The sequence below is a fragment of the Felis catus genome, chromosome C2 (genome assembly GCF_018350175.1).
Source record: "Felis catus isolate Fca126 chromosome C2, F.catus_Fca126_mat1.0, whole genome shotgun sequence".
NCBI classification, from domain to species: domain Eukaryota; kingdom Metazoa; phylum Chordata; class Mammalia; order Carnivora; family Felidae; genus Felis; species Felis catus.
In genome coordinates, this window is record NC_058376.1 from 85,038,259 (window position 1) to 85,064,018 (window position 25,760).

The 25,760-nt window shown below is 40.4% G+C and overlaps 1 long non-coding RNA gene across 1 annotated transcript in view; it reads right to left on the bottom strand.

Annotated features, from left to right (window-relative positions):
• The window catches only part of LOC111562265, a 63,353-nt gene that overhangs the window by 35,559 nt on the left and 2,034 nt on the right, over positions 1–25,760 (bottom strand). Inside the window, exons 3-8 of the long non-coding RNA XR_002745340.2 lie at positions 25,544–25,616; positions 18,430–18,497; positions 17,932–18,011; positions 15,187–15,233; positions 13,095–13,200; positions 5,210–5,351 (exon numbers count right to left, since the gene is read on the bottom strand). This is a non-coding gene — a long non-coding RNA (uncharacterized LOC111562265). The remainder of the gene's footprint in view (positions 1–5,209; positions 5,352–13,094; positions 13,201–15,186; positions 15,234–17,931; positions 18,012–18,429; positions 18,498–25,543; positions 25,617–25,760) is intronic.

Genomic DNA, 25,760 nt, shown 5'->3' on the forward strand with positions numbered 1-25,760 from the left:
GGCTGTGTACTGACAGTGCAGAGCCTGATTGGGATTCTCCCTCTCTCTCTCTCTCTCTCTCTTTCTCTCTCTCTACCCCTCCCCCACTCATGCATGTGCTCTCTCTCTCTCTCTCTTGCTCTCAAAATAAATAAACTTAAAAAAAAGAAAAAATTCTCCAGAAAAAAAATCCCTGATTTGCAGCATTAGTCGATTTTCATAATGTAAATATTCCCACTGTGACCAAAGTGATATTACTGAATATAGAGTTGGGAGGAGATGCATACAGTCTGCAGTCCTTAACACAGCCTGAGCGGCTTCAGTGAATGGGTAAGCTACTCAGCACATCAGCAGTGTCCAATACTTACATAGACATTATGACCTCTTTTTCTAGCATATGTGTATGTATGATTTCATGCAAATAAAAAATGAGATTAAATATTTTAATCTCAAACTATACAGAAATGCAATAATTTAACTTTTTTCTAAGTTTATTTCTTTATTCTGAGAGAGAGAGAGAGAGAGAGAGCACAAGTGGGGAAGGAGCAAAGAAAGAGAATCCCAAACAGGTTCTGCACTGACAGTGCAAAGCCTGATGTGGGGCTCAAACTCATGAACTGTGAGATCATGATCTGAGTTAAAGTCGGATGCTTAGCTGACCAAGTTACCCACGGGCCCCAGAAATGCAATAATTGAAATTGACAGAGTAGTCAAATATTTATAGACATGGGAAGATATTCTGTATCAATACTTATTGTTTGGGGGAGATGTCAAGACAGTTAATACAGCATAGCACTTTACTGAAAATATAAATACATAGGGGCATCTGACTGGCTTAATCAGTAGAGCATGCAACTCTTAATATGGGGGGTCGTGAGTTCAAGCTCCATGTTGGGCATGGAGTCTACTTAAAACTAAGTAAATTAATTAAAAATAAATAAATATCAATATCAATATACACGTAATCAAATTTGCACCCAGAACATTTCAGAGTGCAACTGTAGAGTGTCAAAGAAAAAGATCTAATATCAAAAGCAATCAGGGAAAATAGACATCTTAGCTACTTAGCACTATATGGACTGCTCATCAGTAGCAAAAGAAAATCATTGAATAGTATCTTCAAAGTGTTGAAAGAAAATTCTGTCAACCTAGAATTCTATAACCAACAAAACTGTCGTTCAAAAGTGAAATACAAATAAGGATTAGAGAAGTCATAATATGCAAAAATCATCACTGAAAAAAATGCTAAAGAAATCTGAAAGAACTACTGAAATAAAAAGAAATACAAATGGAAGAAGTAGAATGCCAAAGGTAAACTAAAAGCATATAAATTGGGTGTTAAAATTTTAGGAGTAGTGACTAAAACTCTAGAAATAGATTCTAAAACTTTTAACCCAGGTAAGAAGAATTTTAAAAATGTAGTCGACTCAAAGGAGGGCAAGAAATGAGAAATTAGAAAAAAGCATACAAAGCATAGTAAATAGGATATACAAGTAATAAAAATAAATTTAAATAAATGCAATTAATGTAATTAAATAAATAAATATAATTAAATAAGTTATAAATGTAATTAAATTAATCAGTTAAAACACAGAGGTTGTCAAGTTGGGGGGAAAAACAGCTATATGCTACTTATAAGAGACATATCTAAAACAAATTGTTATTAGGAAAGATTTTTAAATACATACTGGCTTAATACTGAGGCTGAAGTTGTTAAAGCTTTGTCAGGTCTGACACTGACATTCTAAGCAACCACTTTGGAAAACTTGATCGGAGCTGCCTTTAATGCAATATATGTAGTACTTTTACATATATGAGTATATACACGTGTATATATATTTATATACCTATACACGTGTATATATATACCTATATATGCTATGTATGATGGAACTGGGATTTCCAGCCATGTCTCAGCATCAGAGCTTATGGCCTTCTAGAAGGATTTCTAAGCCATATCCTCATCAGAATCTTTCCTTCAAATAGGCCAAACACATTTTTATAGTCTAGAAGAAAATGTGCACACACATGAACACAGACAGCCAATGGCCATAGAATGTTCCTACTGAAAAGATTTGAGTGATCCTCTAAATGTTCTTTTAAGGATCTCAGAGCCTTTGGAGACTCTGAATAAAGTTATGGACCCAGTGGGAAAAAAAATAATGTCCAAAAACAGAATTATGCATGCTATTTATGGGGATTTACAGACACCCATCCCCCAAAACCCAATCCTTGAAACACTAACAGCCGTAGATGGACCCCATTTCATAAGCCTACATTGTCAAGACAAACAAAATGAGTTGCTAGGAAGGAGGGATGTTAAGTATGCCCAAGGCTGCCTGACCAGGTTGTAGCAGAAGCAGGACACAGAGTCAGAGCCTGCCTCCCTCAACCCCTCAGTGTTCCACCAGCCAATGCTTGTATACATTTTTGTGGCCACACTCCTGGTGCCATTCCTTGAAAAAGCACTTCTAAAATAAATGGAGGATATCTGACAAAAAGAGCCAAGTAACATCTCCTTCTATTCCTTTTTATCTTCAGAACTATTTTAAAATTTTTTAAGTTTATTTATTTATTTTGAGAGAGACAGAGACAGAGAGAGTGGGGAAGGGGCAGAGAGAGGGAGAGGGAGAGGGAGAGAGAGAGAGAGAGAGAGAGAGAGAGAGAGAGAATGTCAAGCAGGCTCCACACTGTCAGTGCGCAGCCCAATGTGGGGCTACAACTCACAAAACTGTGGGCTCATGACCTAAGCCAAAACCAAGAGTCGAACACTTAACACTTAACCAGAGCCACTCAGGCACCCCAGAACTATTTTAAATGAAATTCTTAAGCCAAATGATCAGTTAACTATTAGCTCAATGGGTGCAGAGGGTCATATGGCCCAAATTATGATGAAGGAATCACCATAAATGTATGCTATGTTTAGAGACCTTGAAGATCTATTGTGCCTTAAAAATCAGGCATGGACATAAAGAGAAAACATGGATCAACTAGGGTAAGGCAGGTTGGTCTCTTAAACTATAATCCTTTCTAGTAAGGGGTTCCCCAGGTTTTGGAAAGTTGCCTGTCTTTTAAAAGTACCTTCAACTATCAGAAAAATTTTCTTTAGAATTATAAATCATTATTAATAATTACATGTAGATTTTGAACTAAGTGGAGATGGAAATGTTCCTTCACTAATTCATACAAAGCTGATCATGTGTTCCTTCAAGACACTTGGGTTGAGAGCCGTGGTCAAGAGACAGAAACAAGAAAATCTCCTTTGATTTCAAAAACTGCATTATATTTCTTTCTTATCCTGCTTCAAAACTAAATTTTCTATACTTCGCTTACATTATTAAGAAATATAGTTGTTTGATAAAAATGACCCAAACTTTTTATGAGAGCTGAGGTAAGTATGGAAACAATTTTGTTTTAGCTATTAAAGTATCCCCTCATTCAGTCGAGTGCGTTAACGATGGGGGAATAAAGTAACATTTATGTTCCCCCATAAATATGAAGGACACTGCCTTGAGTCACTGCCTATAGGCTTATCAACACTGACATCTGGTCCTGAAAGCTTATCCCATTGTCAAAAAGAGACACTACATTTGGGAATTCTATGATTGACTGGATGCAGAGACAAATTCAAATTCTAATACTGCTACTCCCAAATGAATTTCTGAATTTCCCATACTGGATGCGTGATTCTGAAACAGGCAAGACTGATTCAAATAGTGTGTGTGATAGGACCTGGGACAGAATAGAAATAAAAAGTTCACCCTCCCCCACCGGATTGTAAACCCTAGGAGGACAGGCCCCTTGACTTCTTCACAGCCATGTCCCTCGGGCTTAGCGCAAAGTCTAAGAAAATATTTATTGAATCAATGAATTAATGTATGAATTTTCCTGGTATACTTGTATTTTTTTGTTTGAAGCATCGAGGCTTTAGCATCTGGAAGAATTTATTTAAAGCTCTTTTTTTAAAAAAATACAGTCTGTAACTGTGTAATCTCGTGTGAGCACAAAGAGGAAAAGAGGGAAAAGGGGACTACACATCAAAATATGGTCCAAAACCCCAATTCAATGTGTAGTTAATGTCTACTTAATAAAGTTATCTCCCTCATAATGTTTGGTTTTAAAATATGTACATCAGAGTTCTCAGAATCACCTGGGCCAGTATCTACCGAGTCAAGCCCTAACAGGACCAAGAAAACAATGAGAAAAGAGCCAGGAACACAAAACAAATCTCATGTAAGAGAAGGTCATGCTGGTCAATCGCCTCTATTTCCCTCTTTGCCCAATGTCATTCTCCCACCTTTCACAGCCTTTGGCAAGCCCTGCTACTCTCCCCTCATCATTCACTGTTATACCTAATGTGTCACACCTTGCTTAGCTTTGGGTCTCTGCATTCTCCTTCCACCCCACCTAGAACCTTTTGATCCTCACATGTAGGCTGCCTCCCTCTTCCTGTTTTAGGTACCTTAGGCATAAGGAATTCCAGCTTTCTTGTCAGTGCTCTGTCTACAAGGCAACAGTAAGTTTTGATTGATTTTAAGACTCTACAACAGTTTTCTCATCTTTATCTCTTTGGTCAAGTCATCAGCTACATGTAAACATGCACACATGGGCATATGCATGGGTATACATGTTAATGTATACACGTACATATACAGAGACACACATACACATACACACACATCTTGCATAACCAATTATGGACGCTGAAAAACCATTTCCCTGATATCAAATGTCTAAAAACTCAAATGACTATTTGTTATAGTACAGCACTATGATGATTTCCATTCATATTGACAGCCCTTGACAATGCAAGACATTCATGTGTTTTACGGTAGAGCAAAGATTACTCATTTCTGAACAGTTTTAATGGCCAATGGATTTGAATCAGGTGAAATTTGGCAGTTCAGTCCTGAAAGATGGTTAACTGGTTAACTCCTTCTAGGCACATGCTTAGTGACTGAATGTCCACAGATGCTTGAGAACTGAGATTTCTCTTCTCAATGACACCTGAGTGAGGTCTTTAACTCATCTCTAAATGGACTTTATTGGGAAAAAAATGAAAAAAAAACCCTTGTAAAACTAACTTAAATTCTCATCTATCTATCTACCTGTGTACCTTTCTTTATGCATCCACCCATGACATATATAAAGTTGTAGAACTGCCTGGAATCTACTACGTGCCATGTAAGAGTTCACTATTGTAACACAGAGTGTCATGGGCAAGACTTACTGTTCGGTAATGTGGCTTTTGCCAAGGCCTGAGTTTTCTCCTCCTGTTGTCTGCTTCTGTATCTAGTGCTGTCTCTTTTTTCTTTTCCATGTTACTTGATCTGTACTAATTTTGTCTTCTGTATTCACCACTGAAGTGCTAACTGGAAAATCAAAAAGCACATAGCACTCTAGGCAAATACTCTGAATTCAATTAACAAAAACATTTAGATTTTTTAACCTTAATGATAAGAATGTATTCACTGGTTTTCTTTTCACTGATATTAATGTTATATAAATTTCTGCACCCGGAATGAGCTCATCTGACACCTTGCAGTGATGCTCCTCAAACTTGTCATGAAGACTTTCTCAGGACACCCTTGCAAGCCTATAAATGAGTCTCCAACTGGCAGTGGAAGACTATTTAAGAGACTTCAGCAGGCTTAGACAAGGAAAGAAGAGCTTCCCACAAAGTGCTTTTCCTATCTCTCTTATTCCCAAATCATGCCCCTGAGACACATAGTTTGCTATCAGCAAGAGGGCAGAGGAGAGAAAATATAATTTTAATTATCATATATGTGCTATAAATTGCACAACTGTCAGTTATTTTGGTGATCTTGAATCTCAATACAATAGTAGGTTCTCAATAAATGTTTATTTCATAAATAAATCAAAGTCAGTAAAGCAGATTTCATTCACCAGCACATCTAATCTTGCATCATTCTAATATAAGTGGAAGTTTGTTGCATGAACTTCAACTGCTTTATACGACTTCACAAACATAAAGAGAGAAACAAGCATTCTAAGGTATTCACCACGAGAAGCAAATACAGGCTATGATCTTAACAGGATCAGTTATGGAACTGAATGGTTCAGAGAGGACAGTGACATTAAAGTCCATTCCAGCATGATTTGATCCTACTGTTAGGGTCGTTCTACTCAACACCTAAATGAAAGAGCCGTTCCCTCCTATGGCAAGTGTTATACCTCCCAGGATAAATGAAGGCCCCACTTTGTAAAGTTTCACCATTACTTAGTTAACTATTCCTTAAATAGATACTACCCAAAATAAGTTATTTCCTTTCTTTTTAACTAAAACAATAGGCAAAGTAGCAAATAAAAATCACAATATATTGAAATCAAAGGCATCCAAATTGGCAAAGAAGAAGTCAAACTTTCAGTTTTTGCAGATGACATGATACTTCACATAGGAAACCCAAAAGATTCCACCAAAAAGCTGCTAGAACTGATACAGATATTCAGCAAAGTCACAGGATACAAAGTCAATGTACAGAAATCAGTTGCATTTCTATACACCAATAATGAAGAAAAAAAAAAGAGAAATCAAGAAATCGATCCCATTTACAATTGCACCGAGAGCCATAAAACACCTAAGAATAAACCTAAGCAAAGATGTAAAAGATCTGTATGCTGAGAACTAAAGAAAACTTATGAAAGAAATTGAAGAAGGTACAAAGAAATGGAAAAATATTCCATGCTCATGGATTGGGAGAAAAAATATTGTTGAAATTTCAATACTACCCAAAGCAATCTACACAGTCAATGCAATCCCAATCAAAATTGCACTGGCATTATTCTCAAAGCCAGAACAAACAATCTTAAAATTTATATGGAACCACAAAAGACCCCAAATAGCCAAAGTAATGTTGAAAAAGAAAACCAAAGTGGGAAGCATCACAATCTTGGAGGTTAGCCTCTACTACAAAGCTATACCCATCAAGACAGTATTGGCACAAAATCAGACACATAGACCAATGGAATAGAACAGAGAACCCAGAATTGGACCCACAAATGTATGGCCAACTAATGTTTGACCAAGCAGGAAAGAGTATCCAGTGGAAAAAAAGACAGTCTCTTTAGCCAATGGTACTAGGAAAACTGGACAGCAACATACAGAAGAATGAAACTGGACCACTTTCTTACACCATACACAAAAATAAACTCAAAATGAATGAAAAACCTAAATGTGAGACAGGAAACCATCAAAACCCTAGAGGAGAAAACAGACAACAACGTCTTTGACCTCAGCCGCAGCAACTTCTTACTCGGCATGTCTCTGAAGGCAAGGGAATAAAAGCAAAAATGAACCATTGGGGCCTCATTAAGACAAAAATCTTCTGCACTGCAAAGGAAACAATCAACAAAACTAAAAGGCAACCAACAGAATGGGAAAAGATATTTGCAAGTGACATATCAGATAAAGGGTTAGAATCCAAAATCTATAAAGAACTTACCAAACTCAACACCCAAAAAACAAATAATCCAGTGAAGAAATGGGCAGAAGACATGAATAGGCACTTTTCCAAAGAAGACATCCAGATGGCCAACAGACACATGAAAAGATGCTCCACATCACTCATCATCAGGGAAATACAAATCAAAACCACAATGAGATATCACCTCACACCAATCAGAGTGGCTAAAATTAACAAGTTAAGAAACAACAGATGTTGGTGAGGATGTGGAGAAATGGGAACCCTTTTTCACTGTTGGTGAGAATGCAAACTGGTGCAGCTGCTCTGGAAAACAGTGTGGAGGTTCCTCAAAAAATTAAAAATAGAACTACCTTACAACCCAGCAATAGCACTACTAGGAATTTATCCAAAGGACACAGGAATGCTGATTCATAGGGGCACTTGTACCCCCAATGTTTATAGCAGTGATTTCAACAATAGCCAAATCATGGAAAGAGCCCAAATGTCCATCAACTGATGAATGGATAAAGAAGATGTGGTTTAAATATGCAATGGAATACTACTTGGCAGTAAGAAAGAATGAAATCCTGCCATTTGCAACAATGTGGATGGAACTGAAGGGTATTATGTTAAGTGAAATTAGTCAGTCAGGGAAAGACAGATATCATATGTTTTTACTCATATGTGGAACTTGAGAAACAGGAGACCATGGGGCAAGAGAAGGGAAAAAAAATAGTTTCAAACAGAGAAGGAGGCAAACCCATCAGAGACTCTTAAATACAGAGAACAAACTGAGGGTTTATGGGGGGCAGGGGAAAATGGGTGATGGACATTGAGGAAGGCACTTGTTGGGGCAAGCACTGGGTGTTGTAGTTAAACAATGAATCATAAGAATCTATTCCCGAAACCAAGAGCACACGGTATACACTGTATATTAGCTAACTTGACAATAAATTATATTTAAAAAATAAAAAATAAATGTAAAAAATCACAATATATGTTCATTGAAAAATAATGCCATGGACTATGTAGTAAATGCTTTCTTTCAGTTTAATTTAACCAAAAAATTGAAATAAAACAGTGTAATGCATTTTAGTCTTGCCTTCCTTTTTATTTAAGTACGGGTCCCTTCTTATTCTTCAAAACATAAAAAGGCTGAGCAGATTAAGTAATGAAAAGGAGCATGTTCCACCTTGTGTTTCATAAGCATTGACCTCTAAGGAGACTAGTGAAATCTGGCTTTTTACCTAGAAAATGAGAGCTTGGAAACCATTTACTCAGAGGTCACAGACCAACACCCTGAGGCTGAACTGGCCCAGGTACAACAGGCCAACATGTATATATGAGATACCAATATTTAGAAATCATAGATTTCCAGAGAGCCTGGGTGGCTCGGTCGGTTAAGCGTCCAGCTCTTGGTTTCGGCTCAGGTCATGATCTCTCAACTCATGAGTTCGAGCCCCACATCAGGCTCTGTGCTGACAGTGTGGAACTTGCTTGGAATTCTCACTCTCTCTGTCTCTCTCTGCCCCTCCCCTGCATGCTCTCTTTCTCTCAAAATAAATAAATAAACTTAAAAAAAAAAAAGAAATCATGGATTTTCTATAAAAACTATACACTTCTACTAGTTTCTCAAAAAACAAAACAAATGAAGAAGTGGGTTCTGGGCTCCCCAAACCTGGAGGCTTCCCCCCTCTAGGTGGGAGGTCAAAACTGAGGAAGCCTAGGTGTTCCCAGGTATCTTCAGTTACACACATTTCCTTCAAGCTACTGTAGAAATAAGTAGGCCAAGCCCAACTTGTCATTCTTGTCAATCCTGAGACCTAGACCAGGAACAGAGAAAAATCCAGATGCAAAAGGATACAATTCTACCATCTTGAACTTTTGCTTACTTATCCATTTTACAATTGGTAAGAGCACATGACAAATCTCTAATGCCCAAAGCTGTTCTCAGCATAAATGGCCACATTTTAATCAGCCCAATATTCACACTGAAACAGAATCATTCTTTGTTCAAGTTTGGTCTGCTAGCAAACCTCAACAGGTTGGGAGATCTTTGAGAGGAGGGAAACGTTACACCAGGCCTATTCGTCCAGCACCTCGCACCACAACAGCCCTGTGGGGTGATGAATAAACGGGAGAAGGGGAGGTGGGCTGAGCCTCTGAGGGAAGAGTCCAAGTTGGAGCAACTACAGTTACTTGTGTTTTCATGCATAAGTGAATGACTCGTCGCAGCATCGTTTAAGGACATACAAAGGAAATTTGAACACTGAGGTCAATTCCTAAAATATTCAGATTACATTGCTATTTCACAAAATGGATTTCGGAGCCCAAATTACCTTAGTAACCGGCTCCATGCATTTCATAACCTGCATTACATCAACCACCAATTTAGGAAAGAAATATTTAAACAGTAAGAAATGAAATGTTTCTTCACCGCAATTGATTTTCCTTATCAAGAGGTTAAAATCACTGATACTTTTCAGTGAGTGAAAAAAAAAACAAATGCAACTGTCGGTGAATATAAATATTTTTAAGAACAAAAACCACTTAAATGTAAAACTGAAATTGGTTTGAAGTGATTCACGAAGGCAGAAATAAAAATCACAAATAAGCATTCAGAATCTGAAACAAATTCATTTCATGAAGCAAAACACATGGAATCAAATATTTTTCCATAGCAGTAAAATATGATTTTCCTTAGGGAGCTTGGAAAATTCCCTCCAAAGTTCTGACTGATAAGCTTTTTAAGAGAAAGGCTGCTTTTTGAGGTAGTAAATCGCCTACTGACATTCTCCACAAAGCTTCAGTGTTTAATACCAAGCTGCTGGGATGCAAGTACAAAGACATCAATTATCCCAAAATAGATTGGGGCAGAGTCCAGTTCACTTATTAGTCCTTTAGGCTATGTCCACAGGGGACAGAGAGAAATAGAGATTTGGCAATCAGCTGGTTAATTTGATCATCGCAGACAACTGCGTTGTATAATTTAGGTCGGAAACATACCCTGACCTGGTATTCCTAATTTGGAACATTCATCAAATTAATCAAATAATCACCAATTCTCAATTTCACTATACCCTGTAAACAGAGTCCTAGCATCAAGCCTTCACTTACAATTATAAACAAAATGCAACATAATCTGGGCAACTGCACCTTTTAGGGGTGTCCCATTTTCTGCATAGCCCTTCCAAGCCATCTTCACTCTCCACAGCTATCAGCCTAATTCTTATCCCTACTCCTTTCTGTACAGATGCACTTGCCTCCTACCGTACAAAGAAAATGGAGTCCATCTAATAGAAACTCCCTCAGCTCCCCATTTCTCAACACATATACAAAGTCTTTGTAGCACTCTTTGTACAACACATATACAAACACCCTTCTTTAACAGGGTGAGTCTCAACAGGAGAGCTTTCTTCTTCAAGAGTACCTTCTAGCACCTTCTCCAGATCTCATCAACACTACTTCTCAGGAAACTTGTTCCATCTTCTTTATCTTCAACCTTTCCCTTTATACTGGCTGAGTCAACTTAGCATATAAACAAATGAACCCTCTCTCAGGTGAAAAAGGTAACTTTGTCTTCCACTGTTAAGAGTTTAAATTAGTGGAGGGGCGCCTAGGTGATTCAGTCAGTTGAGCGTCCCACCCAACTCAGGTCATGATTTTTGCGGTTCATGAGTTGGAGCCTGGGGACAGGATCTGTGCTGGGAGCTCAGAGCCTGGAGCCTGCTTCAGATTCTGTGTCTCCTCCTCTCTCTGGGCCTCCCCCACTCACACTCTGTCTCTCTCTGTTTGTCTCTGAAAAATGAATAAACATAAAAAAAAATTTTTTTAAAAAGTTTAAATTCGTGGAAACCTCTCTGGAAAGGAATCTCACAATAAGTATCTAAATACCATAAAAAGTTCAGGTCTTCTGACTCGACAAATTCCTCTTCCAAAAATTAATTCTTGAAAAATAGTACAAATTATGGACCAAGCTTAACTTCAAATACACTTCTGGAGGTGTCATTATAAGGAGAAATATGAAAAGAAAAGCTAAATATTTAACATTAAGAGGAAGCTCTCTAAAAACTTTTTAATGTTAGAGGAAATATCAAGTGGAAAAGTTATACAAAAGAAATCGAAAGCCTATCTGTAAGATCTAGCAGGTGAGTGCAATAGGGGTATGCCATAGGGTGAAGTAGAGGTCCTCTGCAAGTGACACTATTCAAGCATCATGAGATAAGTGTCTGTCTGCTTCACTGCTCCATCCCTCAGCACATGGTAGACAGCTAACAAATATTTGTTGAATGAATGAATGAATGAGAAGTTTTATCTCTGTCTAATTAAATAACTCCATATGGAGAAATACCCAGGGTGCAGTGAGGGAGGAAAACGGTCTAGCCAATTAGACTTGCCAAATCCACCCTGGTAATTAATGCAAGGACAGATGCTAAAGCCAGTCCTCTGTATGTGCAAAACAGAACCTGTAATCACTAATTTGGCCTCTTCCCAGCTTGGTTAAAATGCATGGAAAAGACTGGAAGGAAATGGTTAAAAAAAGCATCAGTGTTGGGGTGCCTGGGTGGCCCACTCAGCTGAGTCTCCAACTCTTGATTTTGACTCAGGTCATGAGCCCATGGTTCATGGGTGGGTTCGAACACCACACGGAGCCCCCCCAAGGAGTCCCACATCGGGGTCCACACTGATAGTGCACAGCCGCTTGGGATTCTCTCTCTCCCCCTCTCTCTCTCTGCCCCACCCTCTGTCTCTCTCTCAAAATGGATAAATAAACTTAAAAAATATTTCTAAAAAATTTTTTAATGCTTATTTTTGAGACACAGAGAAAGAGAGAGACAGAGTATGAGCAGGGGAAGGGCAGAGACAGAGGGGGGCACAGAATCCGAAGCAGGCTCCAGGCTCTGAGCTGTCAGCACAGAGCCTGACACAAGGCTGGAACTCACAAGCTGTGAGATCATGACCTGAGCCGAAGTCGGACGCTTCACCTACTGAGCCACCCACATGCCCTCCCAAAAAATTGTTTTAAAGAGCAGCAGTGTTTAGAGTGGTAGGATTATAGATCTTTTTGGCTTTTTATTACCCTCCCATACTGCTCCAATATTCAGTAATGAATATATATTCTGCCTATAATTAAAAAAAAAAAGCTTAAAAATAAAACCCTACATTTACTCTACATACATGCACCTCTTCTCCCTACAAGGAAGCATCCTCCCAATCCCTGGCCTTCCTTTTCTCACCCTGAGAGTCACCCCCCTGCACTAAAATTGGCCTTGCTATCATCACCAAAGAGCTCAGAGTTGTCACATTCAATGGTTACTTCTCTGTCCTCATCTGGCTGAACATTTTGGCAGCAAGTGACACTGTCAGCCCCTACGCCATCTGCTTGAAACCCTTTCCTCCTTGGGATTCCACGACAACCCTCCTACCTTTTATCTTTCACTTACCGCTTGTTCTTCTCCCCTTTCTCACTCACCAAGTAATGATCGTGCCTTCCGGGATTCTCTCTTTATCCATCTTCTTACTATAGATTACCTTTAGGTGATCTCATCACACCCTGACTTCAGCCACTCTGTGTTTATAACTCTCCGAACTTACTTCTGTAGACTATTCTAAGCTGTGACTGATACATACACAAGTATATGACCCACCAAATCATATATGTAACTACAGAATGTATAACCCACAAATTACCAGGTCTGAAGAATGAAAACCTGTTCTTCTGCCTGGAACCTGGATCTCTGTTCATTGCATCCAGCCCCCAAACCGGGGATCCTCTGAGATACATCCGTCTCCCTCACTGCTCCAAAACATACAAAGAGTCACTAAACAGTTTACCAAGTGAACTTTTTTCTGGACATCTATTCTTTCATATTTTCATTTAGCATCCGTTATGTCTCTATGGGTAAAACGTGAGGTAAATACATCTCTGCCCTCAAGGGCCCACAGTCTAGTGAGAGAACAGACAAATCTGTCATCATGACATGTTCAGTGTTGTGGGTATATACAGAATGCTATGGGAATGAACAACTGGGTGAATCATAATGAGTATCTTGGCAAAGGGTTCCTGAAGGACAAAGTTCTTCAATCCAGGCAGTGGTGGTAGGAATGAAGAAAAGGAAATGATGGGCCTGTGGATATTCTGGATGACACTGAAGGAGTGGTCAGAGAGGACTCTCAGGTTTCTGGCTTCAGTGACTCGGCAAATGGCCCTAACCCCTCCCTACCGCCACCAACACCAAGTGTATGAAAGACTGTAGGAGAAGCAAGTTTGGGAAGTAATGAGTAGTTGGAACAAGGTAAGCATCAGATGCCCAGCATCCATGCATGTGTATTGTTTTCGTTTGTTAAATGAAAAAAGCACAGAGATGAAGAGGATGTGTAATAGTCTACTCTTTGTGTAAGGAAGGGGAAAAAATAAGAACCCACATTCCTATTTGTCACTAAATACAAATAAATTTGGATTTGCTGAAATATGCATAAAGAATGTCTGGAAAGATACATAAGAAACTAAGAGCAGTGGCTGCCGGTGGAGAAATGAGAGACAAGGATGGGAAAGACCCTACTCACTCCTTTTTACGCTTTCTGGGTTTGGATCATAAATAAAGTATGATTCAAAAGATACTTGGGGGCACCTGGGGGCTCAGTCGGTTAAGCATGTAACTCTTGATTTCAGCCCAGGTCATGATCTCACGGTTTGTGAGATCAAGCCCCACATCGAGCTCTGTGTTCGCAGTGTGGAGCCTGCCTGGGATTCTCTCTCTCTTTCCCTCTCTCTCTGCTCCTCCCGCTGGCTCTCTCTGTCTCTGTCTATCTCTGTCTCTCTGTCTCTCTGTCTCTCTGTCTCTCTCTCTCTTTCAAAATAAATAAATAAGCTTTAAAAAAGAAAAGATACTTTAAGGGGAATATGGTGGTCCAGAAGTCCCACAAAACAAAGATTGAGACTACAGCTGGATAAGGAGGTCACTGGTGAGTGTGGTGACAGCAGTGTAAGGGGAGGGGGCATGGGGAGAGAGGGGCTACAGGTCTGGAATGGGAGGAGGGGAAGCCCCTTGCAGCAGGTGAAGGAGGGAATGGACGGAGGAAAGAGATTGTGGGGACAGAGCGCTCCTCTGAGAAGCGCTGAGAAGCGTCGGTGAGAGGTGAGGAGGTGACAGGGAGAGACTTAGAAGAAGTTAAAAAGGGTGTCTGGTATGGCTCTGGTCTTCTAAGCAGCCTCCCTAAAGTCTCTCCCTCTCCTCAGTCTGACCTTCCTGTGGCCACCGCGCCCTCCAGGCTCCCCACCATCTCTCAGCGAATGCCACGCTCCTTGACACACGGGTCCCTTTACACCACAGTGTGGCTCACTGCATCCGCTGTCTCTCCCCTCTCACCACAGAGCCTCACTCTTGTAGCCAGTGTCAAAGGGGTGGCATTCCCAATATTCCCATTCTTCCCTTTGCACGCTGGCATGCTTTTCCCCACCTGGCGAAGGTTCAGTCAGACATCAGCCCTCTCAGAAGTTTCCCCTGACCGCCTTCCCGCCAGGGTCAACAGCCTCTGTTCCGTATGCCAGTAACACCAGGACCTCCTCTAATGAGGGGTTCCTCGTTGGTTTAACCACTTCACCGCAGCTGATCTCTTTCTCTTCATCATTTGGCAAACACTACATGCATGTTGTGTGCCAGACATCGTGCAAGGTGCTAGAAATTGTTTCTGAATGAGCAACACCGATATGGCTCTGTCCTGAGGATGCTTACAAGATAAGTGGGGGAAACACAAATGAAACCAAACATTAGCTACTCACAGATGCAGTAAGTGCCGGGAAGAGAAGGTGCAGGATCATCCTGTAAGCTATGTGACGGCAAAAACAGGGGTTTTTAAAGTTGAATTGCACTGTAAAATTTTAAACATTTAACTGAAAGTTAAAATGTAATCAGGCTATTGCTATATATCTAAATAAATTTGTATTTCGGAAAATAAGGCAGGGCAAACAACAATTACTAAATTATGTCACATGGGGGTGCCTGGGTGGCACAGTCGGCTGAGCATCTGACTCGATTTCAGCTCAGGTCACGATCTCACCCGTTCAAAAGATTGGGTCCCACGTCCGGCTCTGCACTGACAGTGTGGAGCCTCCTTGGAAGTCTCCGTCTCCTTCTCTCTCTGCCCCTCCCTTGCTTGCTCTCTCCCTCAAAAGAAATAAACTTAAAAAAATTGTTTCTTAAATAATAAAATAAAATATGTCACACAGAAAGAGGAAAACAAAGTATTCACTAGAAGAAAATCATGACTGTCACTTTTCTGTCAATCCTTCTAATTAGTGGCAATCCTTTAAACTGATCATTTTTCTACATTACTACATAAAGTTCGCTAAAATGTTTATTGAAGCTTGAAAGATTCTTTTTGGTCACACCAAAACACCCAGCTCTGCTGCTGGGTTAGCAGTGACTTAAGCTCTCTTAGCTCTTTCACTGGTTAAGTGAAATGTTGGAGGTGTATTTTCCTCACTGACCTCTGACCCTTTACGCTAATTCTGGCCCTGCACGCTTGTCCACTTACCTGCCTGGGGCCCTGTGCACAGACTGCTTATGTTTGGTCTTCTAGCATTTGAGCCTCCCCTCTCCCTCTTAGCCTTTGGCTCTGCTTTGCTTCTGGACTACCATGGGAAAGTCCCTAGCATGGTCACAGGGACTTCCTGGGAGGGACATCCTCCCAACCCAACACCAGATTCAAATGTTGCTGAAATATTTTGGGTTTTTTTAATGTTTGTATATATATATTTTATTTTATATAAATGATATTTATTTTATACAAATATTTATTTTATATAAATATATTTTTTATATATATATAAATTTTTTTGAGAGAGAGAGAGAGGGAGACAGAGAGAGCGAGATGGGGAGGGGCAGAGAGAGAGGGAGACAGATGATCTGAAGCTGACAGCAGAGTCAGATGCAGGGCTCAAACTCACAAACAGCGAGATCTGAGCCAAAGTCATACACTCAACTGACTGAGCCACTCAGACACCCCTGAAATATTTTTAAAACAAAGGGCAAGACTTCTGAGGTTTTGCTGGTTTGTGAACAATCAGGGGCTCCTGTCCAGGCTAATAAGCTCCGTATGTTAGAACATAAAACTAATGAGACCAAGATCACAAATTCTTCCTAAACAAGTCTGTCAGCTCTGACGTTGCCTAAGGGACTAAAAAATTTTGTAAGTTTCTCTATATCTCCTCTTTGACTTCAATCTGAGCTACATTTGCATTGGGAGAGATAAGATGTCTATCCAAGAGCCAAGTGACTAGAAAAAAATGAGTGGATTTTTTTTTTTTTTTTTTTTACTTTGAGACTTTCTAATTGTCAAACCATGTGAATCTATTACTTATTCCTCAAAAACTCCGTTTTAAAAATAAAAGTGAACATGCTCACCTCGGTGCCAGTATTAGAACTTGGAATCTAGATAACCAGGAGTTCTGATATGAATCTGTGGTCATCATTTGCCTTGCCTCCCACCCTCTCTCTATTTCTTCCCTCCTTTCCTCCCCCACCCCCAACCCAGGTTCCCTGTTTCCTTTCATTCCTTTGGGCCTGCTGCTTTCCATAATATGGGTAAGTCCCCAGTGCCTAGAACAGTTGTGCTGCATTTGAATTGCACATGTTTTTCTTAATAAATGCTTACTATTAATCCTTTTAAATCATCTTACAGATACAGAAAATATATACCTTTAATCCTGGCCAAACGGTTTAGAAATCTACCTCTTTGGTCACAAAGGTGACAGGGTAAGAATATAGAAAACAGGGCAGCACAAATCATGAGATCATTAAATCTGGACCATGAAAGATACCAGTTTGTTCATTAAGTCAACAAACATATGCTAACATCTCCCATGGGCGTGACCATGAAGTTGGGGAAACCTCTGTTCGATATCCATAGATTATATTTAAATCTACCCCCTTTAACAACATGGATTCATTAATTCCACAAGGATTAAAGGTCCGCTTTTGTGGCAAGCACTAGGCTGACACTAGGGATACAAAGTCAAACAAGACATGGTCCGTGTCAGGGTCAGGTAGTTTGGGGGAGCTGGTGGGCTTGTTACATCCTTGGGTGCATCTTTGCCTAAGGAATGTGTGTGGACAATGTGTGTTTCTCTAAAGGAGAGAGTAGTAGTAACTACCAGGGACTGGAGAGGAAAAATGGGGAAATACTGGCAGGGACATGAAAAGTCAGTTCAATTTCAGTCCATTACTCCATCCCACCTCCCTCCCAACCACCCCCCCACACACACACACACACAGGCACTGGTTTAGATCCACATGATGAGGGAGACTTTAAGAGTGGGAATTTGAAGAACATTTCTCATGAAAGTCACTCATTGGAACACTCGAGGCACAAGCAGAGCACCTGTGGGGTCGAGGGAACAAAGTGCTTAGAGGGCTTGGGAGAACACAGTTCCTCCCCAGACACTGCCACAGACTCTGTGCCTCTGTGGAACCCTAGAATCTCAGCAGAAGAACCCTTTGCCAATGAAGCATGTTATCATAGGTACCTGCAGCTCGGCCAGAGACAAGTGACGTGACAGGTTACCAGACGAGGAAAACATGCATGAACTTGTTCCTACTCTGGAAACTGGAAGAGACATTAAGGGGAGATATGGTTCTAGAGTCATCGAAGGGGGCATCAAGGGTCATCACAATTTGGTCCATAATCTTAGTAAGGTCTCATTTATTCTCAAAGGCGGACAGAGTTTGGATCCATTTGGGTGATCTATAAATTGTGCCCACTTGTTGGGATGAGCCCTGGGTGTTGTAGGTAAGCATATGAATCACGGGAATCTACCCCCAAAACCAAGAGCACACTGTACACACTGTATGTTAGCCAACTTGACAATAAGTTATATTTAAAAAGTAATAATAATATAATATAATATAATATAATATAATATAATAGTGCCCAAAGCTTTCTCCATGCAATTTCATCCTTTGACCCTGTTTCTGTCCCAGCATTACTGGATTTTTAAAAAATAGCCAAAATATGATCTACTTACTGGTAATTTCCTTGAGGACAAGCGCTCTATCTCATTTCTCTCCGGACCCGTAGTTTCCACTGTAACGCCTGTGTTCAACAAGTACTACACTGTCTTAAATAATATTTAGTAGCATCAATTCTATGGGAAAATACTGCATATTTACATTTAAAAGTTAATAGCCATTTTTTTCCTGTTCAGAAGGACAACCTGTTTCTTAGTTTGGCTGCATGTCTACCAACTGACTTGTATTAGTAAAAATTATGAAAATAAGGTCAGATCACAGGATATTTAAAGCTTCTAATACCATCACATTAGGGAGTAGCATTTCAACATACAAATTTGGGGGGGGGGACACAAACATTCACTCCATTGAAGGAACTATTTAAATAATAAGTTTCCTGTAAGTTTCTGAGATTCATATCTGAACAAAATCTTTCAGGTCTCAAAATAAGGTTATTTCTATAGTACCGTGTAGCAGCAGAATTGCAGGATCAAAAGGCATGAACATTTTAAATTTCAGTAGATATTGTCAAGAGCTCTCCAAAAAGCTTGTAACAATGTACATAACTGAAGGCAAGTTCTTACTTTATCTGACCTGTCCTATATATGGGAATAAAAGAACACAACACTCAGTTAGTAGCTGGCAGACAAAATCAAAAGTATCAAAGGCTGTAAACATAAACAACTCTCCTCTTTGTATGCCCCCCATCCTGACTGCAAGAGACACCATGTGTCCAGCAAAGATGACCAGTGCCCCAGATGGCTTTCTAGATAAACAGAAGGACAGAGGACAATGCTGACATTTAGGCTGACTAAAAGCAATTGTTGAGCGTAAGACCTTTGAGATAAACCAAAAACCATGAACCTTTTTCTATCTAGTCCATAAAAACACACATATATGCCCAAAAATAAATGAATAAGGAAGGTTATTAAAGCATAGTTTATAACACTCCCCAAATTACCTACAGGTTTTTCACTAGGGGACTGAATGCTCTGCGGACATCAAAAGGATAGTGGTGTCCAAGAGATGTCTCTGAGGAATTGCTAAAAACAATCTGAAAAGTATGACCCATTTGTTTATAGGTACGACCGTGTGTGTTTGTGTGTGTACACACATGGTGACAAAGGAGAGGTCTCGCGTGACACACACCAAATTGCTATCACTGGTATCACCCCTCCTCCTTGAGGAGGATAGAAGGGATGGAATGGGACAGTGGCATTAAGGGGCTTTTCCTTTGTTTTTTAGCTCCGTATACTTATGGAAGCGTTTGTCTATCCTTCATTTGTACAAATATTTCATGACAGGTAGGTACTACTCCTACAATTATTTCATAAAGTGCCATTTGATGAGTCACTATGACATGTCCTATTCATGAGGGAAAAAAATGTGGGCACAATGAAGCTCTCGTTTTCCCCAGGGACATGGGCCAGAGATTTCCACAAGTGCTGTCAGGTCAGCACCACAGCGCTTGGTGATTAAAACATGCTTCTGAGCTGCCATTGACCATATAATCTAGTTCTCAATAGGATTCAAATATATCACAGCTTGACTCAATTCCATTTTATAGGATATAATTTCACCCCAAGCCAGGACTCCAGACCCCCTAGATAACAGATCTGAGAGGCTGTGCCGTGAGGCAGATGGAATTAATGCACTGGAACTAGTGGGAGATGAGAAGGTTTTTTTTTTTTCTAGCACATATTGATTTTGAATGACAAAATACCTCCCCCTAGAAAATCATCTCAACCATAACGTGGTACACAGTGGAAATTCTTTCTCCTTAAAATGTTCATTCAGAAAACTCAGGCTGAAAGCCTCACCAAGGCTTGCCAAAGTCTGTCCGTGTGTCCTGGAATGTGAACCCACTTACCGTGGCTCCAAGTGCAGAACCAGCAGTGGTCAACTACTAAGGAGTAAGCCACTGATGTAGTGTGCTCCCAGGCGATACAAATCCACCAGCCCTTACTCTCTCAATTTTGAAATCCAAAAAAGCTCTAAAATGGAAACTTTGTGAATAATTCATTTGCCCCCAGAAGTAACCAGACCTGAATTCAAGTGGTAGAAAACCTGATGTGAACTAATAGAAGCTATTTATAGTCTTTATTTTACATATTGTAATATTCAGTATGTTTAAAATATTAATATATCCATGTTATGTAATAGTAGTTATCTTGACCCTCGAGAGAAATTATATTCATTCTGGAGATTCAGTATACTATCTTCTAAGAAAAAAAATTTTTAACTATTCACTTAAAAATATATCTGGCTCAGGGCACCTGGGTGGCTCAGTCGGTTGGGCATCCACTTGGGCTCAAGTCATGATCTCACGGCTTGGGAGTTCGAGCCCCACATCAGGCTCTGTGCTGACAGCTCAGAGCCTGGAGCCTGCTTTGGATTCTGTGTGTCTCTCTCTCTCTCTGCCCCTCCCCCGCTCATGCTCTGTCTCTCTGTCTCTCAAAAATAAACATTAAAAATTTTTTTAGGGGCGCCTGGGTGGCGCAGTCGGTTAAGCGTCCGACTTCAGCCAGGTCACGATCTCGCGGTCCATGGGTTCGAGCCCCGCGTCGGGCTCTGGGCTGATGGCTCAGAGCCTGGAGCCTGTTTCCGATTCTGTGTCTCCCTCTCTCTCTGCCCCTCCCCCGTTCATGCTCTGTCTCTCTCTGTCCCAAAAATAAATAAAAGTTGAAAAAAAAAATTTAAAAAAAAAATTTTTTTTTAAATATATCTGGCTCTAAGAGTTTCCAATAAGGGATGAAGAACTATATGTGCTCTGATCAACGAAGCTTTGAAAGAAATGAGATTGAAGTTTTCCTAATAATCAAGAGCAATAGGGGCGCCTGGGTGGCTCAGTCGGTTAAGCCTCCGACTTCAGCTCAGGTCACGATCTCACGGTCCATGAGTTCGAGCCCCGCGTCGGGCTCTGGGCTGATGGCTCAGAGCCTGGAGCCTGCTTCCCATTCTGTGTCTCCCTCTCTCTCTGCCCCTCCCCCGTTCATGCTCTGTCTCTCTCTGTCTCAAAAATAAATAAACGTTAAAAAAATTTAAAAAAAAAAAGAGCAATATAGTGCTTGAACACGCACATGCGCGCACACACACACACACACACACACAGAACCTTGTTAAGAGCTAACAGATAATAGCTTCATTACCCAGAGAAATAAAATGAGTTCCAAAGAATAAAGAGAAGCAAGTGGAAATATTCCATATCAAAACAGCTAGTAATAGGAAATGACTTTACTGCTTTGGTACTGAAAGATATTGCCCTACATTTGTTAAATGATGTAACAGAGAGAATATTCTATTCATGGTATAGGAAATAAATACAATTTCCTCAAAGGAAACCTATCCTGATCCTGCTAAATGAATATGATCTTACATTTTCTCTTGGGAAAACATTTTAAGGAGTCAGTAATAAAGGCCACAGTAGTTGATTCTGTAGATACACAATGTAGCCAAATCGTAAAAACTACTGTGAAAAAGTAGCAAAGACCTGCTCTGTAGGTTAAACTCCATGGACCCATTAATGTCAGTCAAGAAAGAGCCGATAGAAAACATTAGTTTCATCTAGTCTTTGAAATAACTTATAAAATCACCTTGTTTTTATAAAACTTCTAGAAGAAAATGTAAGAGAAAATCTTTGTGAGTTTGAGGTGAGCAAAGATTTCTTAGATATGATACCCAAGGCATCATCCATAATAGAAAAAATTTAAAAACTTAAGACTCATCAAAATTAAATACTTGTGTTCTTCAAAAATCAGCACTTAAGAAATGAAATGAAAAGATAAGCCATGGATTAAGAAAAAAAATATTTATAGGGGCACCTGGGTGACTCAGTCGGTTAAGTGTCCAACTTCGGCCCACGTCATGATCTCACGGCTCCTGAGTTCAAGCCCCACGTCAGCTTCTGTGCTGACAGCTCAGAGCCCAGAGCCTGCTTCGGATTCTGTGTCTCCCTCTATCTCTTTGCCCCTCCCCCACTCATGTTCTGTCTCTCTCCATCTCTCAAAAATGAATAAACATTAAAAAAAATTTTTTAAGGGGCGCCTGGGTGGCGCAGTCGGTTAGGCGTCCGACTTCAGCCAGGTCACGATCTCGCGGTCCGTGAGTTCGAGCCCCGCGTCAGGCTCTGGGCTGATGGCCCAGAGCCTGGAGCCTGTTTCCAATTCTGTGTCTCCCTCTCTCTCTGACCCTCCCCCGTTCATGCTCTGTCTCTCTCTGTCCCAAAAATAAATAAACGTTGAAAAAAAAAATTAAAAAAAAAAATTTTTAAGAAAAAGAAACTAGAAATAACTAACGTTTATCAACAGAGCAATGGTTAAACAAGATGAAGCATCCATATTATGAAAGATCATGCAGATGTAGCTGTAATGAAAACAATGAAAAGATCCCCAAGATATGCTGTTAAGTGGGGGGAAAAAAAGCATAGTCATAGGGACATAAGGACAATAACGAATAGTATAATTTACATCTAATATACACACACAAGTATATATGTACTAAACTACATTAAGTTTCCTTCTAGGGAAGATTGAGACAATGAAGACAGAGTGGACTTTTATTTTTTAATATGTTCTTCTGTAATATTCTAATTTTTTTCACAAAAACATGTACCACTTTTGCCATCTAAAAACACAGTTTAAATGCACCTGCTAGCCCTTGACTAAATAATCATTTCTCAGAAATACCTGCTTCTGGGAAAACCATGTTTCCCTTAAAAGGAGACTAAATTACTGTGAATCGTGTTGGAAAACAAAAACAAAACATATAATAGAATTGTCTATCAGCCAGCATTTTGATATCCTGGTAGCTTACCAGTAATGATAATAATTACAACATGCACATAGTTTTCTACTACGACAGCCCTATGATGTGATGTTGTCACCCCTATTTTGGACAGGATTCTGAAGCTCAAGAGGTCAAGAACTGCCCAAGACCACCCAGATAGGCAGAGTGAGAATGAGGCCTATAACGTAAAATCTTATATTTTTATTCAGCTGCCTGCCTCATCAAGGATGATGATATATACATAATGGTGACCCTGAGGCACTACAGGATCCTAAAGGACTTATGAATCATCAAAGAAAGATTTAATTATATTTAGTGTAGTTTGGGTTTTACCCATACTTTATTGTGTTATAATCCCTGGAAAGGTATTCAGCCACGCATAGCACACACCATCACCCTAGTTCAGAATATGTGATTAACCAGAATGCCTCTGGCATGGCTGAAACATGGAGAACTTACTCCACATTGATTCACTTCGTGATTTAAGTCTTTACTTTCCTCTGACAGAGAAAATACCTCGCTGCCTTACCTCCCCTCAACATTTACCTCAGAAAACCCTCAGTTCTCTCTTCACCAAAGACCACGTCAGCCCAACCTTCCAACAGTGGGAAGGCAGAAGGGTCAGGAGGAGACAGCCTGAACTACTGCCAACAGAGGCCTTAGGGTGCGACAGCCTTGAGGCTCTCTTCCCAGCTCCCCTCCTACAGCTCCGGCTCTGGTGAAAATCTCCTGGTCACCACACCCTCACTCTGGCTGGGCATTCCCACAGCCTATACATGGGAACACTCACAAACGAAAGGCAGTGGGTGAGCAAGGGAAAGTGTATCTGAGCTCAGGCTGAAGGCCTGTTCTCATATTGCATTTGCCTATAAATTTGGAAGCGGGCTTCTTCACGGCACCAGACTACCCCAACAAGAGGACTATAATTTGGGGGTTGATCTGTTCGGCTAACACAGGTTAAAAACAGACTTGTATTATTTAAAAAAATTATTAATAATTTAAAATAATTAAGTGGCTAGGAGAGATAAAGTTCTAAGACTGGGAATCAGGTAACCCATGCTGAAAATAAGGCAGAACTATGTACAAGAGCCCATTTTGGAGCCAAACAGGTAGCCCGCCTTGGACTCTGGTTGGATAATTTGAAACAAGCTACTTCATAGATGAGGAAGTTGAGGCATAGCGAGCTTCTAAATCTCTATGCCTCAACTTCCTCTATAAAAATCAAGATAGGGGTATTACATACCGACCTTAGTAGTATGACTACAGATTAATCCGCATAAAGTCCCCAGTACCATTCCTGGCACATAGTGGATGCTTACTAAAAGATAACATTACTATCAAACTCTCATCCTGGTTTTGCCACAAAAATGAGAACACATAGTAGATGATTCTTCAAGATCCTTCTGGGTCTAACACTTTATGATTCTATCATTGTAATTAGCAAGCTGGCAGCGTAACTTCATTATCATGACAAGTCCATAGGACTCCCTAGCTAAGGACTTCATTTCGGGGAATTATCTTGGGACCGTTTCCAGGTCTCCAAGACACCACTGTTTCTGTTGCCCAAGGAGCACTAGAGGAGACCCCAGATTGTCTCCATAGTAAGTCACAACCCACGTGCCAGGCCAGGTGTCCACTGCAGAAGACATTAACCGCAAGAATGAAATGAAAAAGCACAATTCCTACCCCTACATTGTTTCCCTACATAATGCTCTTTGTGGGTTGGGAAGTACAAAACGCAAAGAAGGAAGCTATCAACTATAATCTCACATGCAGCTGTAAATGCCTCAGTTTACTTTAGATCTTTTGTCTATACATGTTCCTCTGTGTGGAAGTGAACTCCTTACTGATGTTAAACTGTTGCCATTAACATTTTAGCAACAACCTGTCCCCCGGCCGGTGGCCAAGCTTGAAGCTTGTAGCTCTAGGCTCCATTCACTAGCAGACACGCATTTCACTCAGCCCATCTCCTAAGTCTTGAGGGTAAAGGATTTCCAGAGAAATCAGTAGTCACCCTTCTTAAACTACTTGACCCAGGATTTTCAGTGTCCAAGGTTATTCCCAGGACACAGTTCTCCTTTAGCTCTTAATGACCTCCTTGGGGGAGGGAAGGGAGAATAGAAGGGAAAATTCCCCTCTGCCCCTGGGGTTCTACATCTGACCTTCAGGCAATGGGTATAAAAGGCTGAATGGGTATAAAGTGGGGTGGGGGGAATTATGTCCATGGAGCAGCTGGAACAGAAAAGATCCTCCTAATACCTACTGTCCAGGTGGTGGCCACCTGAAATGAGTCAGGGCCCATTAGACAATATTCACCTGGTGGTCCAAGTCATAGGCCACACATACCTCTGAAAGCCTTGACCTCATAAGGACGCACCCCTCAGGCTAGGTGATTCCAGGAGAACGTCGTCTGAGATCTCTTCGGATTGTCAAAAAAGAAAAAGAGAGGGTAAGGAAAGGAAGGAGGAAAGGGAGGGAGGGAAGGAGAAAGAATTGAAGGAAAGTATGGAAGGAAGGAAGGGAGGGGAGAGGGAGAGAGGAAGGATGGATTAAACTATCTTAA